The sequence below is a fragment of the Sminthopsis crassicaudata genome, chromosome 1, assembly GCF_048593235.1.
Source record: "Sminthopsis crassicaudata isolate SCR6 chromosome 1, ASM4859323v1, whole genome shotgun sequence".
NCBI lineage: Eukaryota > Metazoa > Chordata > Mammalia > Dasyuromorphia > Dasyuridae > Sminthopsis > Sminthopsis crassicaudata.
The window spans coordinates 652,705,011-652,726,180 of record NC_133617.1 but is presented as its reverse complement, the minus strand read 5'-3'; the positions used below and the strand labels follow the sequence as shown (position 1 = coordinate 652,726,180).

Genomic DNA, 21,170 nt, shown 5'->3' with positions numbered 1-21,170 from the left:
TAAATTCTGGAATCCTCCACTCTGTGATCTAGAATCAGGTTTCTAGAAACAAGTCAGAATTTTATATTCATGGGGGTCATTCTACAACCTGAATAGAAACAGAGATTGTTTTCTAAAAAAATCAACAAGCAAACATTTGTAAGGTCCACAGAGAGACTGGTCTTTGTGAAGAAGTTTTTTCTTTTGCTCGTTGCAGTGTTAAGATTTGAGTATAGACTGGTAGCAGCAGCCTTCAGGTTTATAAAAGGAAAATATCCTCCCCTCTCCCACACCCCCAAATTTTTAAGCTTTTCCCCCCTCTTTCCAGGAGAACTAGACAATCATGATAGCTCTCTATAGTTACATAGCAATTACATAATTACTAAGTCTATGCAGTATCGCTCCAACTCTTCCAAAGCCCTCTCTACACTACAGCTGCGGTACAACGCGCTCCAATGATTGCAGCCTTTGCATGCACGGTCCCTGCCTTGAACACAAAAGAAAGCACAATGGAACCCCATCTGAAGTCAGGGAGATGCTTTTGCCTGAAAACTCTCACATCTCCCAATTTATGGTGCTCACTTCCCACCCATTGTTGACATGGGCAAAACCCATCTTTTTTGTTGGTGCAGACAGCTTCCAAAGGGGAGAAAGAAAGTCAGCTCTTGCTGAATTCAAGTCCTGTTGTTGACAATTCACAAGGCAATCATTTAGCACATAATATGAAAGCTACATCAAAGGACAACATGCAAGGGAGGTTGAGGGGGGAGGTGGAGAAATCTATCTGGGCTTCCTTGCACTGGCATGAAATGGCTGCTTTCCTTCTGGCTGCCAGCTCCAATGCTTCATGTTGACATTACACATCCTGTACTGTAGATCCACCCCCATGCTGCTGCTTGCCCAACTGAATTATCTCCTGCGTCACAGCAGTGGTAACAGAACTGCTGGCTCTGCAGATCTGAGAGCACCATTTCAATGCTTAATACATTCAGCAACTGGACACATTACCAGATAGTCTGGGTTGGTTTGGGGCACTCTCAGCAGCGATACATTATTCGGTCTAACCTTCTGTTAACCAGATGGTCTGTTTTCCTCTTGGGACCAAACCATTAAACTTTACTTTATTAAATTCTATCAAAACGTGGGGACAGTTTACAGCAGAATGTTTGGTTCATCTCCAACAGGGTTGCTAAGATGAAAATGACCTAAAAATAACTGGAATTTCTGCTTCACACCAACAGAGAACAAGATCTTTTGGAGTAAATATTTAAATGGTCTGCCAGATTCAGTACCATAGCAGTATGAGCCACATGGATAGCAACTTATATTGCAAAGTTGCATGTGCACGCAGCCTTAGATCTTTATGTCCACAGCATCTCATCTCTTATCCTCAACTTTGGTTAGCATTCTCCCTACTCTAAAGTACTTTGGGGTCAACCAACCTCATTTATCTCCATCATCCCCAGACCAAAGGTTTGAACAGTTTACTTGCTGAAATGCCAGACCCTTGAGGGCAACACAATGATGGTAGCTGTTCTAGCCTTCCAGTTAAGGTGTCACCAACAGGACTTACATTAGTCTTGCATCCTAAACTTCTCTATAAAAACATGCCTAGGAGTTATGAAGGTACAAAATATTTTCCACCTTTATCATCCTTCCATCAACAGCCACACACAGACATGCAAAAACAGGCCACAGAGGAATGGAAGGGCAGCAGTACAAACACTTCCTGAAGTTCATTGGCAGTGCTCAACTGTCCTTTCTGAGGAGCCACAGATGAGTAAGTGTCCTGGAAGCTACTGAGAGTTAACTGAACTTTTTTCATTTAGTGATAATATTACTGAACAACACCTAACAAAACCCATTTTCAACATTTCTGATTATATGTATATAAAAGGGGACAAGAAAGATAAAATTTTCATACCTGCCTTCTCTCTTTTGGTATAGATATGAAGCTAATGCTCATCTGATCACAAATTAAAAAGCATCTTTTCTCCAACAACTTTGGTACTTTAGAACTTCCTAGGATGTCCAAAATTCTATTCAATAGTAAATCTAACCACAATATTATTATCAATGCCATTCCAAGTTATTTTCATTTTTGACCACATCTAAACTCATATTTGAACTTCTCTCTCTTTTAATTTTGGATGGACCCTTTGAGCATGATACATTTCTGATCTGAAAACAGTCTGTTGATATGAATACCAACAACAAAAAGATGTCTTCCCTTTTTCTATCTGTAATGTCAGCAAGGGCACAGATTAGGAATGACACTGACTTTCAACTGGCATCATTTCAAATGTCAAAGTTTCATGAGGTCATTTCGCTCTGTCCCTCTAGGAAAGTCTGGACTGTAAGAAGAAAAAGCTGCTCGTGTCATCTTTTTTTTTTTTTTTAAACTATCCTATTTACAGAACCACCACTTCCTCTACTCTACCACCACTTCTACCACCACTGCCATCACCAATGTGTCTTTCTGCCAGAGCACACAGGACTCAGCTAAAGCTCTAAAAAAAAGTCATTCCACAATCTCAAACATCACTCACCATTCAAGCATACTAAAATTAGCTTTACCACCCTTCAAGCTCTCAACAGACCAGCTGATATTATGGGACAGTATTAGTAAGATGAAAGAGAAGGAGATTATTAAAATAAACACATCCAGAAGATAGTAAGGAGGAAATTAGCTCAGAGCTACCTGAGTCAGCCAACAAAGAAGGCAACCGATCCTCTATATTAAGAGAGGGGGAAAAAAGCCAAACAATGCTCAAACACAGAATAAGGAAAAGGTAAAATCTATGTATTCATTTTTGACAGAATGATATTTAAAAAATAATTTTAAAAGAACACCAATATCCATTTCCAGACAAGAAACCCTCAGAATTTCATGCATTTTCTAACTTTTCTCCTCAATGTTCCAAGAAAATAATTTGAAAAATCAATATGGACTAAATCTATTCATAAGTAAGGATGCTCAATATATCAAAAGTATATATATTTTTAAAAGGTTTCACAATAACCTCATCATTGCTAACAATAAATACTTATTAATCATGCACATATGTAGGAATTCTTTCAGGTATAGAATCCAGAGATAGACTCTCTAAAATTTAGAGTCCAATTTTAAATAACCTACAAATATATATATGTATATATATATATGTATATATATATATATATATATATATATGAGAAAAGGTACTATATAAAAGAGATGATGATTATAATGATGATGATGATGATAATAAGGATGTTAACAGTTAATATTTACATATCGTCTACTATTGTCAAGGACTTTGCTAAGAGCTTGACAATGATCTCATTTGATCCTCACAATAACCCAAATGTCAACTCTGAGGCTTAGAAACAAAGTAAGTACATAATAAATTTTAGTTATAATTATTTGAAGAACAACCACAGTATAGTGGAAAGATGATTGGGAGAAAGCACTGCTTGCAGTTAAGAAGTGAGATTTTTTTTGGAGATCTTTAAAGGACTTTTCACTGAATACTAAATTTCCACTCAAAATTTCCATTGAGAAATTTTAAGTGTCACCAAGCAAGGATTTTGCACTTAGGGCTGGAAATTGGTTGTATGTGCCACTCATAGAATGAAATTGTATCTAATTGTTACTTGTTAATTACTCTGCCTGCCCAGCACACATGCAAAGCAGCAGCTTTCTTCCACTGACTCTTGAGCATGGATTCCAACCACCCAATCTCCTTTAAAAGTTCTCAGTTCTCAATTAAGAGGGTTCCAAACCCACCAATCTTAACTTGAAGGGTTACTCTCCCAGACCTTACCCCACATGGAGAACCCCCCAGGCAGTCCACCTCAGAGACATCAAAATAAAGGTATCTGAGAGTCCCACACTGCTTACTATTGCGGCTCAGGTTCTTAGGATATTCCCAGTCCCTCATACAGGGAATGGGGAAAGATGGAAGGATGGTCAAAGATCCAAGTCCTTCTTGCAAACGACTCCCCAATGAATTTATATACTTCCAGGTTGCAAGGCTGCTGCAGCGGAAGCATCAAGAACCACCGGGCAACTACACCTGCTCCTTCCTGCCCCTGCAAGTTGCTGTGCAGTTATTCCACGGGCGCTGGAGCTAGTTTTCTCGAGGCAGCTCAGTGGCATGAAGAATGGCCAGCCAGTGTGCAAATGTTTAAGTGCCTAATTTTCCACCTCTGACTGCATGGAGAAGAGGGAAGGCTGCCAAGTAAGAATCTGGCCCAGTGAATCATGGTGTCACCTTAACAGCCCCACTTTTAATATAGGTGGCTGTTTGTATTTCCTAGAAATCATTTGCTCCATTTGGTAGGTAAACAGTAAATTATTATCACCACGATAGTGTTCTTTTTATGGCAGAACAAACTGGCCACAAAAATTTCCTCACTTTTTGGCAAAAGTAAGGTGATAGTAAGTTAAATGTTCCCAAATGTAGTCTGGCCTTCTAAGTCTTAAAATGGTTTATTCATTCACTCATTCAATAATTAAGCACCTACTGTGTGAAGAATGTGCCAGGTACTGGCAGGGAAAAAAAAAAGTTTAGATAACACTTGGTTCCTAATACAAAACTTAAGAGTCTACTAAGGGGATGAGACATAAGCACATGTAATTACCATACACAATATTGCATGATAAGTAGATTAGAGACATGCAAAATGCTATATGAATTCAAATGAGCAAGGTCATTCCCTTTCATTCATTTATTCGACAAGCATATATTAAGCATCTCTGCTGGGCATCCTTAGAGAAACAAAAATGATTTCAGACAGTCACTGCCCTAAGGAACTTTAGTTTGTTGAAATATTGACAGACAAGGGAAAATAAGTCATGCAGGTTCAGGCTAAAGTCCTGAGTTAGGATTTGGGCTCATATACTTCTTAGATACTAGCTATGTAACCCTGAACAATTCTCTGGCCCCCAATTTCCCCATTTCTAAAATGGGGGTAATTGTTATTCCTCACCAAGTTGTGGGTATCAAATGAAACAATACATACAAAGTGCTTTGTAAACTTTAAAATGCTACATGATGACAAAATATGCAAATAGGTTTTAAAACCTTGAGATGTATAACCTACATCAGCTTGTTATCTGTCTTGGGGAAGGGAAAAGTAAGAAAGAGAAGGAGAAAAAAAAACAAACTGTTACTCGAAATCTTACAAAATTGAATGTTGAAAACTAATTTTTCCATGTAATTGGAACAATAAAATTCTATTGACAAAGAAAAAAATGGAATGCTATGTAAATCGAGCTGTTACTGCAGTACACACACACAAATCTACAATACTATAGAATACCTATAGTGAAGAGTAGAATATGACAGGGGAACGAGCATTCCACAAAAAAGAATGGGTAGTCCTTGTGCAGACAAACAGATTACGTTCAACAGAAAAATAAGTCTAAAACAGATCTTCTCTTTTAGTTTTATGGCCATTGTGGCTACAGGTCAAAAGAAACTCCTATCTATCTATCTATCTATCTATCTATCTATCTATCTATCTATCTATCTATCTATCTATTTATCTGTTTCTGAAGACTTTCTAAAGTCATTTTCTTGCGCTAATTGACTATTCTAACTTGTGCAGTGCTAGTTTTTTTGTTTTGGTTTGTATTTTTGATATCACATAATATCCTGGTTTATAGCCAAAATAAACTCACTTCTCACCTTTCTATTGAAGAAGGAAAAAAAAATTAGTAAGGGAAGAGAGGGGAAAAAAAAAGAATTGATACAAACATTTTAGAAAGTATAAAATTCAGTTACTCTCCAAAACAAAATCTCTAACATTTGCTTACTTATTCCAGCATCAATTTGGATTCTTGGAGCTGCTGTCTGGAAACAAGGTTATGAAAATGATAGAGTAGCAGCTGTTGATCAAGCTAATTAAAACGGGTGGCCTAGATTATCTTACTTTTCTACTAATAAATCGTATAACATGTAACACTTGCTAATTTCAGGACTTGTAGGTGAAACTGATTACTAACAAGCTAATGACACCTGTCAGAGAAAGGAATGGGTGAATTGTTCTGAAACATTTGAACTGGTCAAAGAGCAAGTATGGATTTCAGCTACAGCTGACATCTGTTCCCACACACCTCTTCATCTCTTAAGCCAAATAAAATTACTTAGTTGAAGGCCAGAATGAAAGAGACACTGGAACTTAAGGTGAGAACTTTCATTGAAGTAGGAGGGGGAAATTCTGCTTTCTTAAACTGTGTAATATTTTATATAATCCACAACATGTCACATTTTGCAAAACAATGGAATGTACCTTTTGAGGGATGCAGGAAGCTTAAATTTCCACAGGAAAATTGAAAGGAAGAGTTTAATTTCTCTACATGCCAGCTCCTTTTCTGAATCAAAGTGGGGTACTTTTAATAGCACAAAATGAAAATGTTTTGTGGACAACCTTGAAGGATTATTGTACACTATGCAGGCTTGGGTCTTAAATCAAAGATTCTATTCACAATTGAAAATCCATTCATCCAAACAGAGATCTTATGATGTGGGAGTCTGAATTAAATGATATCTGAGAGTGGACAATGTAGGTTTCACTCCTTGCATAAAGTGGGAGACAGGAGTAATTACTTTCTCCTAAATCTTTCACTACTACTGTCTAGGGCACTACCATCTGTACTCATGCCATATATACAATCAATTATCAAATCTTATCTTTTTAGACTCCACAATATTTTTCATATATGATCCCCATTTCTCTACTCACTCAGCTATCACAGTTCAAACCCATGTTGATTTTCTGGAATTAGTGAAATAGTGTCCCGCAAAATGATCTAGCTATCTCAAACCTCTCTCCACTCCAATTTTTCTTCCATCCACCTGCCAAACTGATTTTCCTAAGCTCAGGACTGACCATATGATCCTTCCTACTTAATAAACCTGCTATCACAAAGATCAGATATCAACTCCCTTGCATTTAAAGGTCTTCCCAAACTCACCCCTTTTGATTCTTCTCACAAATTATTCCTTTCCATGAACTTTCTGTCATTTAGCCATGCAGGCCTATTTGCTGTTCCTGAGACAAGATACTGCAACTCCTTTACCACGGTTGGAATGCTCTCCACCCCAACACCCTTGAAATACATAAAAATTCAGTTCATGCCATCTAGTTTTAATTTCTTTTCCCATTGACAGTGCCTTCTTCCATAAGCTAATTTTCATTTATTCTACATATATCTATTATGTACTTATTTACAGACATTAGAATGTAAGCTTTGTGAAGGCAGGGGTCTATTTTTGCCTCCAGCACTTAACAGAATACCTAGTACATAGCAGAAGCTTACTACATTCTTGATGAGTGACTTCATAAGTGAGTGAAAAATCCCTCAGAGTCTCCTTATCAGGTTATTGCAGTGAATTAGAATTTAAAAACCAAGTCCACTAAAACTAGGGATACTAATTAAAATAGTATTAATAAGCATTTTTGCCAACTCTGCCACAGTTATCTAGTTCCAACAAGCTTCAGCAAAGGCTTGTTACACTCTCTTTTGCATGTGAACAGTTATCCTTTTGAAGCTTTTTCCCAACTACAGAAAGGAAGGGGAGAGAAGTGGATGGGAAGGAAAAGGAAAGGAAGGAAAGAAAAGGAAAGGAGGGAAGGCAGGGGTAAAGGAAAGTGGATGGAAAAAGTAGGGATGGAAAAGGAAGAGAAGGGAAGGGAAGGGAAGGGAAGGGAAGGGAAGGGAAGGGAAGGGAAGGGAAGGGAAGAGACCTACTATGTTCTGGTCACCTTGCTGAGCACTTTATAAATATTATCTCATTTTATCCGATAGTAACTCTTGAAGGCAAATGCTGTTATTTACAGTTGAGGAAACTTTGGTAAACATAGGTTACTTAAGTGACTTGTCCAATATCATACAGATAGGAAATATTTGAGACTGGATTTGAACTCAAATCTTCCTCACTACCAGCCCATTACTCCATCAGCTGTGTCACTTAACTGACTCAACATTAATATATACTATGAAAGAAACTATCTCTGGAAGTCTTGAGTGGGGAAAAAAGATCAGGTATTAGATTTCATTTGTCTAGACTAATTCCCAGTGAGGCTTCAGGTGATAAACTGAATGACCTCTCAGTTTTTCTCAAACTTAATCATGAACTCCCAGCAGTCCCTAGGTCCAGAAGCAATTTTTTTACCCATCAGTGTCTTTTCTAGAAAATCATTTCTTTAAGCCTCCATCATTCTCCATACAATTTGTTGTCATACCTATTAAATGGGTGACTTTCTATCAGTAACAGCTATTCTGGTGTGAAAAAAACTGTAAACTTTCCCCCCAAAATATATAAAAACCAAGATGCTCTATTTGTTGTTCTATGATCTTCTTATTGTGCTTCAGTGGTAGAAGCTCACAACTTCAGAAGTCTTTAGCCATTTTTGACAGAGCTTGTTTCTATCATTGAATTTTACTTTAAAATGAAAATATTTGAAACTATTTCTACTATTGGCCCTAATCAGTTCCAACCTAGACCACCAGGAATTAGAAGAATAGGAATCCCACATTTTGATAGTACACCATATATCTTTTTGCTAGTGCACACAAAATTTGTAGCTAGAAAGTTATATTTATGATACACAACATACTTCAGAGTGTATTTAAATATTATAGTACACATTTTATTGATATACCATGCCTATGCTTATTCTCTAACTTGGCTCCAGTATGATATCATCTTACTGGCATATATCACTCTCATAGCACAGAACAGTAAAATGAGGTACTTTTCAGTAATCATATATTGTTGCATTGTGCTAAAATGATAAAACCTACTAAATTCACCTATCTGCAATCTATAACAACTTTATATTAACTCATCTACCTATAACTATAACCATTATATTTTGATCCACATATTTATAACCATATAGAATTAGAGCTAGAGGGGGCTTGAAATATCATTAGGGCCTAATAAAGTATAGCTAATTTTCTGAAATGTTAAGATTTCATTCAAAATCATTGGAATTTATTCATCACTTTGACTCTCACTTTCAGAAATCACTGGAAAAACTCAGGTTTAAGCATACCCTAAATATGCTATTTACTTGTACCCATCACAAATACAACTGAGAGAAATTTATTATCAACCTTAAGTAATTAAATCTAGCTAAATCCCTTTTTCATTAATAGGGGGGGGGTCTGCTAGGGTTCAGTTCAGTAGGTTAAACTCAAGACTTCCTGAAGGTCTAGGTGGTTGGCAGAACTTTTCAGTTATGCAATCAAATTTACTCTCCTTTTAGACAGTGTTCTTATCCAATGTTAGGAAACAGGAGATTCCTGGAACTGACAATGGTCAATTGATAGCAGAAGAAAGAGGAAAAAAAACTCCTCCATAACTGAACTTTGACATTCAAATAATAATGAGCTCTTCCATAAGTATTCCTTTCCTAGTTGTAGTTACTAAATATTAAATTAAAGTTTTTTGGAGACAAATAAATTTTATATCCATTTATAAGCTCAAATGATCTACCCTATTAGAATACTTACATATATATTCTCATTCTGATTTTTAAGCTGTTATCATCTTAAGGCTATAACCTGATTTAAGGAATTTTAAGATGGGCTTAGAATCATTTAGATCTAATATTGGCAGTTGGTCACTAAACAATCAATCATATCATGGACATTTGATCACTGGTCATCAACATATTACATATAATAGAATTGGATTGACTCAACAAAGTACTTAACATGAAGCCATAGCAAGTCATCTGACTCCAAACTAGATGAACAAGTGACAGCATGTACAGCATGTAAACACTGTTTCTTCTCCTTTTTTTTATTATAATAAAGTGGCCTCCTCTTTCCTTCTCTCTCTCTCTCTCTCTCTCTCTCTCTCTCTCTCTCTCTCTCTCTCTCTCTCTCTCTCTCTCTCTCTCTCTCTCTCTCATCAGTATATGTAAAAAAACCTCCATGGATAGCTTCAAAGACAGAACTATCACATTTTCAGTCTATTAATAATGCAACTATTTTCTGCTGTGATCCATTCTCCACTTCATCTATTTCCAAGGAGCTGTCACCTTTGTAATTTCCACTCAGACCTATTTAACCAATTGATACAGTTTATTCCTTTTTCCTGATCACAGTTCCTATTTGTTATCACCACCTCCTCCTCATATAATATGACCTCCAAATTCAACATTCTCTTTTTGCAATAAAAGATAAGATATAAAAATATGGGCACAGCCATCAATTTCACCATTTCATTTTTAAAAAATTATTATTTCTACATGCTTTAGCTAATTCTGTTTCCCATTGCCTGGAATATGCTTTTCTGAAAGTTGAAGTTCAACCCTAAGTTTCTTCTTTCTAGATGCGACCTAGGTATCCTTTTCTTCCTGAAGCCCTTACCTATGTCCATACCCCACCCTGCCAGGATGATCTGTCCATCTTCCATTTATCAAAGTATTATTTCTAGTCCAATTTTTCTCTTTCCCTCTCCCCTATGCAATTGTTATTTGTATATTAGTTCACCAATATCCCCATTGGGTTAAATGTTCCTTGAATGAAAAGCTTGTGAAATACTGTTCTTTATATCCCCTTCATCTACTGTAGTCTCAGTGCTGGGCACACTGTAAGTGTTGAACTAAATTTCACATACTCCAGTTAAAAGTACTCCCTTCCCTGACTGCATTCTTCTTCTTCTTTTTTTTTTTCCCTGTAGGCCCTTTCCAGTACACAAACCTCTTTAGCTTTGTCTTGTGAATCATTCCACTGCCTGTCTTCTCCTTCTTTCCTTCCTACCTTGCCAGGCAATCTCTTATTACCAGCAAATTTCCACTACATAATTATGGCATGCTTTAGCCTACTTTTCTGTTTGCTTAACAGCCCTGCCTATTTTCTACTTGCTCGGATGCTACTGTTTGCATTTCTGACCGCCTAATCCAAGTATCCTTTCAAGGCCTAACTTCCCCTACCATGATAGCAGCTGGAGCCCTAATTCACAGGTCCCTTCCAAAGCTTTTCATTAGCAATAGAAATGAGATGGTTTAGAAACCCATTTCTTAATCTGCAGGTGAGTACTAGAACCTTTGTGTAGCAAACATCTTTCAAGGATCCCACATTGTGCCACTGATCAATATTTTCTTAGTAATAAGCACAATGTTATGGGTACATTTGCAGTGTTAACGGGGAGAACTCTCACTTGTGAGAAATCACCCACAAGCCAGCTGAAGTAAGAGGCACTCCACTGACATTTGGAAAACTAAACAATCATAGTTTTACCTTCTTTATCCTGAATTTCAAAGGGAGAAAAAGTTCCAAAATTGGAAAGCTTCAACTGTGTTCTGGTTAAACTGGCCAGACAAGGGCTTATAGGGCTTTTGGGGCCCTCACCAGCTGCACCCCCCCCTCCTCACAGTGGATAAGCCTCTCCACAAATCCTTGGCTTAATTACTTTTGACACAGTTGTCTAGATTGAACTTCCAATTCCCTTTGTCCTCCAAGCCTTCTGAACCCACAGAAGTCTTTGCCTCCTCACCTGGAGCAAATATTTCCTACTGAGTCCCTGATCTCATATTTTTATGAAGATACAAAGTGATTCTGATATGTTTTAGGAACCAGTTCCTGTTTCTAATAGTGGTTTCTCTACTCCAGAATATAACTCAATTCTTGTACTCTTTAAAAAAGAAAAAATAAAAAGGACTGAAATGTCTGTATCTCACCAGACATTTTGCAAATACTCTCTTGGGAGTAAATCTTCATCTTTGGAGGCTCCAGAAACTTAAATAACACCCTATCCCCCCACAGTAGGCTCTGTTTGGGGGGACAAGGTTGGGGTAAGGAGTTAGCAGGCATCACAGATGTATTTTATTAATATCCAGAAGCAACATGAAGTGAACTGAACAAGCAAACAGATGAAAGCTAGGAAATCAATACCAAATGCCCATGACCTTGGGAAAAAAAAAGAAAAAACCTTCACTCCAAGAATAACTTAAGAATTTTTTCTATCTAGCAATTAGACAAGAACATTTTAATGACATCAATTACTTGTTCACTTCAAAGGATAGACAACACTTACACTGGTGATAAAATTTGTAGTTCTTTTTTGGTTTTGTTTTAGAAATTTATACAAAGAAAAAACATTTCAATGTTTCATCCAAGATCACTATACAATACACTTTCCCTCCACCCCTAACTCAACAAAGGTAACCTTCTTGGAGCAGGTATAATTTCCATTTTTATCTTTATATGACTGGTGTCCAGTACAGTACTGAATACACAGTAGTCTTTGACAGACACCTACTGAATTGAAAAAAATAGTCAATAAATTTGTTGAATACTGATCCTAAAAAATATCATTATGTTGGTGCTATTTATAATTATATGATCATTTATAATTTCAACCATTTCCCATTGATTAACAAAATATGTTAGAAAGAAAAAATAATGACCAAGCTCAAATTTTATGGAACTTCCAAAACTGAAAATGTAAATTCAAAATTATTCCATTTGGGGTGTGTGTGTGTGTGCTCGTGCATGCTATTTTCCAGATACAAGGGAACAAAAGAATTTTAAAAGATTTCGAATAAGCTCCAAGGGACATCTGAATTCTTATAAATCAAAGTTCCCTCTCTTGGAGGAAACATCTCCTGTGGGGCTTTATCACTAAGACAGTCCAACTTGTGATCATTATTTCTCCTGCCCTCCCACCTTCTTATCCCTTATTATTATGTTTTTTTCTTTCCTCTAGCACTGGCATACAAACCATGCTGTTTTAACTTCTTTCCTGTTCTCCCAGTTCTTCTGGAACATTTTATTTTCGACAGTCAACTCATTTGGAGAAGTGCCACAGTGAGGTTCAACTGTTTACACTGTTAACTGTATCTCCGCCAGAAGCTCAGGGGTCCTGTGCTACCTTTTTCAATTTCCCTCTTGGATTAGACACTTTTTGTTTTCACTCTGAAATACTTTAAAATGTTAAAAAAAATCTCAACACTTCATTCCCTGTTGCTTTGAAAATTACTTTCACTTACTGAAAAATAAAAACAAATAGAAACCCATTTTGCACTCTCAAGACTCTTGTGTCCCATGGGCTCCAGTTTAAAACTTTTCTGTATTCTGATGAGTCCTTTTAAGGATAATCTATTGTGTTGCCACACATAAGGAAAATACATGGCTACCCATTAATACACTACGGAGAATTGACCACTTGGAAAATATGTGAAGGATGCATTATTGAATGGATCTCTAATTTTGGAAAATAACCAACAATTATATTAAACTTCATTAACTCCCTCTACCATTCATCAGTATTACAAAATGGTATCACAGAAAGGAGCCAATTTTAATCTGTACCATTTGAAAAATAGATCCTCAGAATATAACTGTCAATGATCATGTCTTATAAATGGATAACCCAATTATACAAAGGCATCACCACAAAAATCATCACACATTTCATCATCATCACTGATGAAATCTCTCTAATACTTCTATAGCTCCTTAAAGTTTACAAAGTGTTTTACAGATGCTATCTTATTTATCTCCAGTATCTCAAAGTTTGAAAAGATTCCCAAGCTCTGGATAATAGAAATGGAAAGCAAAATAGAACACAGCAAAGAAAAAGCCTTAGGAACAAAGGAATTTAAAAGACTATGGAAATGGACCAAACCACTCTTCAGAGAAGTTTTTTTTTTTTTTTTTTTTCTGTCAGTGGAACAAGTATTAATCAACAGGTTTGCACCAGGTTAAATTAAACTAACAAGATCAATAGTTGTGCCTCATTAATGTTGCAGAGTTCCTCACAGAGTTACTGAACTTTTAAGTGGTTGTTTCTGTGTTTGAAGAACTGATTGATAAATTAGATATGCAATATTCACCAATCACACAGTGCCTGTCTTCTAGTTATTAAAAAGCAAACACATTTAGGTTTTGTCTCTCTCCCTTTTATTCAGACCAAATCAATTGCATATTATTATAACACAGTTAGATGTGTTTTTTTGTCCATCATCCAAAAACCTCTTTAGTAAGCAGCCTAGTCTGCTTTCTGGATTTCAAATTTCAAGAAAGCTTCCCGCCCTCCCATTCTCCCTTTTTTCTTTTCATTCTCTCTTTCTTCCTCCATTTCCTCTCTCCCTCCCTCTTTCCTTCCTTCCTTTTATCCTTTCCTCCCTCCCTGTCCTTTACCTCCCTCTTCCCTTCTTTTCTTCCTTCCTTCCTTCCTTCCTTCCCTCCTTCCCTCTTCCCCCCTCTCTCTTTCTTTCTTTCTTTTTCTTTCCTTTCCTTTCTTTTCTTTCCCAACCTTCCCCCAAACTGGGGCATGTGCTATTAAAAGAGCTTAGACCTTCCCATTTCCTTGCTAGGGCTAAAATTAAACTGTCCATTCCTTAGGGCCCCAACATAACATCTGCCAGATGTCTTGGCATATCACATGGGGAGGAGAATTTTCTTCTACATTATCTGCTCTCCTCACTCATTTCCCCATAATCAATTAATAGGTCCCTAACAATAACTGTCTACCTCTCAGTCATCAGCTAGCGTAGGAACTTCATAAAAAAAATTTTTTTAAATGGCAAACAAAGTTGAATTGGTTCTTAATTTTATTGGGATTCAGTGACAGGCCCTGAATATGTTCCCTTTTATTCCTGTGATTTTCCTTAGTTTCCATATCAACCACCCAATTATGTACTCATATCAGATCCTCACATTCTGAGACCATTATTTATACACCACTACATTTGTGAGCCTAAGATTGTGAAATAGCAACTCTGCTTTTCAACCATCAACTTAAAATATTCAATATAGTTTTATAAATTTCAAGTCCCATGACCAGTGAAGCACAAACTTGATAAAGGCACATACCAAAAAAAAAAAAAAAAAAAATGAGAGTGCTGTTACCTAAACCAAGAAAATGAAGAATCAAGATCAAGGACAAGTTAGAGTAGCAGCTATTAAACACCACAATACAGAAAATATGATCCTCATCCAAGTCTCCCTTCTGATTCTTTTCTTTCTGACAAACCAACCACAAGTACAATAAAGTCCATTAGTATAGCAAAATTTTTACTGTTTCCCAGAAGACTCATTAGTAAAAAAATTTCTTTTCTATAGAAGTTGTAGCCCACATGAAAGGGTAAAAATGAAGAAAAAAAGTCTTCAAGGAATGTGGCCACTGAATTCGATTGACAACAATCCAAACAAACATAAGGACTATCATGTAAATATAGTTATTCAAGAGGAGGTTATTCAGTGGACTTGAATCTCATGGACTATATACATCTCCAGAATCATCTCTACTAGATATAAATGTTTCTTAGGAAAAAAAAAATAGAATGTATTTGAATCAAAAAACAAAACAGTATCTCTGGCTTGTAGATCAAAGAAGAAAGGAAGTTAGATATGTAACTCCTTGAATTTCTCATATTATTGCATATACCAATATACACATCTGTTGGCTTACACATCAAATGTGTGTATTAGAAAAAAATCTGCAGAAAATGAAGGTTGACACATCATGCTGTTCATTCTTTTTGATCAAAGGGATCAATGAATTTGTCTCTTGGGTTACAAGATGAAGCATAGACACAAATACTAGAGTACCTTTAAAAATTATATACATATATACACACATACATAAAATCTGTACATGCATATATGTGATATATGATTACATATACATTTATTATGCACACATATGTGTCTTCCCCACAATAAAACAACTTTCTAACCTTTACACAGTATCCACAGGACAAACTAGTAAAAAAAGATAAAAACAATTTAGCCAACCTTGCTTGTTTAATCTACTGTTCCAATTTAAAATAAAATTCACATATTGTTCTTTTTCAAGAAAAATCTAAAATGAATGCACATTTATGTAAATCAGAAACTGGCCATATATTAATCTATTTACTTCTGCCATATTCTCCTCCTAAGCCTCTCTTTTTAATGTATTCCATACAAAATTAATATTGAACACTTGGAGCATCTATAGGTATGTTTTCAAATCTAGATATAACTATAGGCCCATCCTATGTTATCATTGGAACTGAACGAACCTGAACAAGAATAAAGTCAAAGTTATTTTAAGTCCTATAAACAAGGCATATTTTTTAAAGCGATTGAAAAATTTACTTTGTATGTGAATCACAACAATTGAAAACTTAGAAGTGACCTCTCTAATTATACCCAACCCAGGCCCAAATGTGCATATATACCCTCCTATCATTGTTAATCAGTTCCTCCCAAATACAGTGATAAAAGAAATGATGTTATAAAAAGCTGCTAGTTTCACAGGAAAAAAAAATGTTATATATGCTTAATAGCCTAAGCATCCTTAACACTATGTTGTGCAAGTTTATAGTAGAGTTGGTAACAGTATATTAATACTATTATTATGAAATTCTATAGTTGAGACAGTCTTATGTGAAGCACGCCTATATTGACTGTAAACAATTATGAATAAAAGTATTATTTATTTTATAATTCCATCTCATCTCTAGGAGAAAAGTAGTACTTAGTTAATGGCCCATCAATTTGGGTTGAAAACTGTGATTTTGTCACAAGTGAAACTTTTTTGCATTTGCTGTAATTTTCCTTGCACATGTATGAAATTATTAACACTTAATCAAAAGAATACATTTGCATCTGAGATCTTAAAGCACTTCAAAATACACAACATTGCACAGCTCTTTTTTTTATTATTGTTCTAATTCATAATGAAGAAAAACAATTAAAAAACCCCAACAACAACCTGGTAGAAGTAACCTACAGAGTCTTCTGAACCACTAAGAATACTTAAGATAGCCAACGACTTTCTTTGTACTGTTCTATATTTCCCTCTACTTGTAAACAAGTTCTTTTCAGTTTCCCTGATCTATGTTTTTCTTTTTCCATTGCACATTTGAGCCTTCCTCACCTACCTCCCAAGCTTCATCTGGAATTCTTTGAAGTTCTCCCCATATTCCAGATGTCTATCCTAGCTCTAGCTGAAAATCATCATCCTTGGTTTCTCCAAATTCCTGCAGGATTTCATTTTCTGCTTTGGTCAATTAAATAAATTCTCTAATTGCCAGTTTAAATATATTTGTGTGGAGTGGAAGAAATATCCCCCTGATAATCACTCACCCCAAGCAATGCTTTCTTACAAAAAATTTATTTTAAATTAAAAAGAAAAGATATCTCAATATAAGGTTTGCCCAAATGACATAATATTTTAAAAACTTGTTTCTATATTGACATTGTAAAGGAAACATACTGCTCTTTCTAAAGAGTTTCAGTATTTGATACTTTCAGATACTCAAATAAAAATAGGAGGAAAAAAGTGAAATAAAATGATTTAAAGTCTACTAAACAAATGGAACAACTTGAGAAAGGAACTATAGCAGCTCAAGAACCTGATATTTGTAAGCTCTAGAATGCCTCTGAGGTCTTAGAGCAGCATTGTTTTGTTGCAGATGTCCAACTAAGAGTTTTTCAATATAATGCATCTCAAAGAGAGAACTCAAATCTTAAAAGTCCAAATGACTGGTTTAGAGCCATCACCACTTCCACCTCCCTCACATATTGATGAATAAATATCAGGATGGCTTGCAGAATATAAGCCATTTAAAAGCTGAAGAGGACTTCCCAGAAAATGTTAAATTCATGTTTTCACTCCCCTGAATTTTGAAGTCAAAAGCCCTCCAGAAATAATCAAAAGGAAAAAAAAATCCAAAAGTTGTCTTTACAATGTAAACAAAAGGTACAAAAACTTGTACCTTTCTTTGAAGGAGAAAAAAAAATCCCTGAGAACTTCCTTAAACCTTCCATTTCTTTGCACAAATGAAGTGATCTTGAAGAGCCACCAAAAGGTTTCACATGGAAAAGGAAGAAATAGTAGAGGGGAAGAACGAGCCATCACAAGCAGAGCTTCAAAATGGAGAACATCCATAATTTTATGAACACTTCTCATCTCAGCTTTGTCTCCTGGAAGCCTGCTCTCCTCCATTTTCTGGTGGAGCCACAACATGACATGGCTTACCTGACTCAGTTCACAGCTCTCAGACAAACTAGTTACTTCCTTTTAAAGCATGCAAGCAATCTCAAGAAACAAAACCAAACCAGAGGACACACACACTCACTAACGCACGCACACACATTCATACACACAAACACAAAAAGCCAGTAGTAAGAGAATGCCCCAACTGGAAGGTCTTTCCAATCCCAGACATTCGCTAAAATGAAACTTTTTTTTTTTTTTTTTTTTTTCTTGAGGGGAGGGATATAATAGGAGCTCTAGCAGACTCCCTTTCTATAGGTTAGAAGGTACAATGAGAAGAAAATCAGGGTTACTCCAGGAAACACAAAAGCCTGGAGACCGAATATGTGGAGAAGCCTGGTGTTTTGGAGTCTGGACTAGAACCAAAGCAGACAGCTTGCAAATGGAGGACAGAGAGATAAAGAGAAAGCGAGAGGGTTATCCGATGGGGGCTGCTGCTTCTTCCCTGCGTGACTGGAAGGAAAGCAGACACTGGGGAACTGAACCAGAAGTAGTGAGGCTTTCTCCCCTTTCTTTCTTTTCTCCCCCCTCCCTTGGTAAGGAGTGAAAAAAAACAAAACAAAACAAACAAACAAACAAAAAAACGTGTGTAATGGCTTCTCCTCTCCAGAAACCGCTGTCCTCTAAACAGCCCCTTCTGAAACACTAGTCTGAAGATAGTTCCTCCGCTCCTTTCTCAACCTTCATCTCCCGGTCCCCTCTTCTCTCTTGTCTTACCACCTTCTCCACCACCACCACCACCACCACCACCACCACCACCACCAGCAACACCACCACCAGAAGCAGCAGTAGCAGCAACCTTCTCATCCCCAGCAGACACAGCCCGACCCCCAGATCCCAACTTTGGAGAGGGAGCAAAATACCTGAGAAAGAGGGGGGCATATCCACACACAGCTTTGCAAGCAGGGAAGAGGGAGACAGAGTGGGAAAGGAAGGGAGAGACAGAGAAAGAGGTCACCCGATTGCTTAGGTCGTGCCAACACTGAGCTAGCGCTCTCTCTCTCTCTCTCTCTCTCTCTCTCTCTCTCTCTCTCTCTCTCTCTCTCCTCTCTCTCTCTCTCTCTCCTCTCTCTCTCTCTCTCTCTCTCTCTCTCTTTCTCTCTCTCCCTCCCTCTCTCCTCTTCTTCCCTCCCCCTTTATCTCCTTTCTGTCTCTTATCGCACTTCCCAAGCCCGGAGCATCAATCCTGATCCTCCAGCTCTATCCTCACGTTCTCCTTCATGTTCTCTTCTCTTAATATAACTACACAAAATTAATTAACCACCTTCCTCCTTTTCCTCCTACCAGAAGCAGCAGCAAAAGCAAAAGCAGAACCACCACTACTACCCACCTTCTCCTACTCCTCCTCTTCCTCCTCCTCCTTCTCTCCCTCCTCCTCTTCCTCCTCCCCTCCTCCTCTTCCTCCTCTTCCTTCTCCTCTTCCTCCTCCCCCTCCTCTTCTCCCCTCCTCATTCTCCTCCTCCTCCTCTTCCTCCTCCTCCTCTTCCTCCTCCTCTTTTCTCCTGCTTCTTCTCCTCTTCCTCCTTCAGTCCATGCAACAGACTTCCTCTCCTCCCATCTAAACAAAACCCTCCTTGGGTGAATGAATGAATTTGCTTGTCCCTACACACAAATGCTCTCATCTTCCCTCTGTGAACATATACCAATCGGAGATGGGTTTTAATTGCAGGAACTTACAGGAGCGTCCCCGGAGCTGGTGAGCTGTTTCTTCTTCTGGTGCTCTGCTGCCTCCTTCTCCTCTTTCTCTTTCTCCTCTTCCTGCTCTTCTTGTTCTTGTTATTGTTGTGGAAGTTGTTTGTGAGTCTCATGTGCTTTTTGCCAGGTCTCAGCAATGGAGGATCGCCATCTTTCCTGCTTTCCTCTCCTTCGCTGGCTTGCTGCAGCTGCAGATGACCTGAGATATCCGTCTCTCTCTCTCCCTCTCTCTCTCTCTCTCTCTCTCTCTCTCTCTCTCGTCTTCTCTCTCTCTCTCTCTCGAGCGCTCTCTCTCGCTCTCTCTCCTCTCTCTCCCCTCTCCCTCTCCCTCTCTCTCCCCCCTCTCTCTGCCCCCTCTGTGTCTCTCTCTGAATAATGAGCAACCAGAGGGAGAGAGAGAGAGAGAAAGCAAGAGAGAGGGCAGAGAGAGAGCAAGAGAGAAAGAGAGAAGGAAGACAATCTTCTTCCACCACACAGAATGCGAGAGCACCAGGGGGTGGCGCGAAGCCTTTCTAACAACAACAACAACGTGGAGGAGGGGAAAAAATGAGGAAAAAGGCTGGAAGAGGGAGAAAATATCCAGGGAGCCCGGGAAGAGGAGAAGAAGCAACAGAAGATGCTGTTGCTGCTGCTCCTGTCCGCGTTGCTGCTGCTGCCCCTGCTGAAGAACACGAGAAGGAGGGAAAGGTGGTTGCAAAGTTAAAGCTGGGACATTGTCTTTGTCACTCAGAACAACACACAGCCTGGCCAGGGAGGGAGGAGGAGGAGAAGGAGGAGGAGGAGGAGGAGGAGGAGGAGGAGGAGGAGGAGGAGGAGGAGGAGGAGGAGGAGGACGGGACGAGGAGGAGGAGGAGGAGGAGGAGGAGGAGGAGGAGGAGGAGGAGGAGGAGGAGGAGGAGGAGGTGGAGGAAGAGGAGGTAGTGATGGTGGTGATGGTGGTGGTGGTGGTGGTGGTGGTGGTGATGGTGGTGGAGGAGGAGGAGGAGAAGGAGGAGGAGAAGGAGGAGGACGGAGGAGGAGAAGGAGGAGGAGAAGGAGGAGGAGGAGAAGGAGAAGGAGGAGGAGGAGGAGGTGGTGGTGGTGGTGGTGGAGGAGGAGGAGGAGGAGGTGGAGAAGGAGGAGGAGGAGAAGGAGGAAGACAAGGAAGGAAGAGGAGGAGAAGGAGGAAGACAAGGAAGGAAGAGGAGGAGGAGAAAAGAAAAAGGGGGATTGAGGTGAATAAAAAGCAGAGAGGAAGAGAGGAAGGAAGGAGATCTGAGGAGGTTCCCAAGCCAAGCTGTTACCTCGCCAGCCCCCGTACAGGGGCACTCGGCAGCTCTTTGTTTTCCAGAGGGAGCCCTCACCATGGATCTTGCGTGCTCGATCATAGCTTTTCACCATCAGCCCAAGCCCAAAGAGCCGATTCCCAGAGGCTGATGAGCCCAAGTGGGTCCCTCAGACACATCCATCTAGAGGCTAATCTTTGCAAGGAACATACATTGAGCTGGAGGTTGC

General features: G+C 38.3%; 1 protein-coding gene across 3 annotated transcripts in view; it reads right to left on the bottom strand.

Annotated features, from left to right (window-relative positions):
* The window catches only part of ZNF462 (zinc finger protein 462), a 152,632-nt gene extending 132,963 nt beyond the window's left edge, over positions 1 to 19,669 (bottom strand). For 2 of the 3 annotated variants that reach the window (XM_074282982.1, XM_074282983.1), the window contains exon 1: positions 18,845 to 19,000. The gene's annotated coding sequence lies outside the window, so the exon portion shown is untranslated. Of the gene's footprint in view, positions 1 to 18,844; positions 19,001 to 19,658 lie in introns of those variants that run through there. The other variant, XM_074282984.1, reaches the window with a different exon arrangement.
* Between the last annotated feature and the right edge of the window lie 1,501 nt (positions 19,670 to 21,170).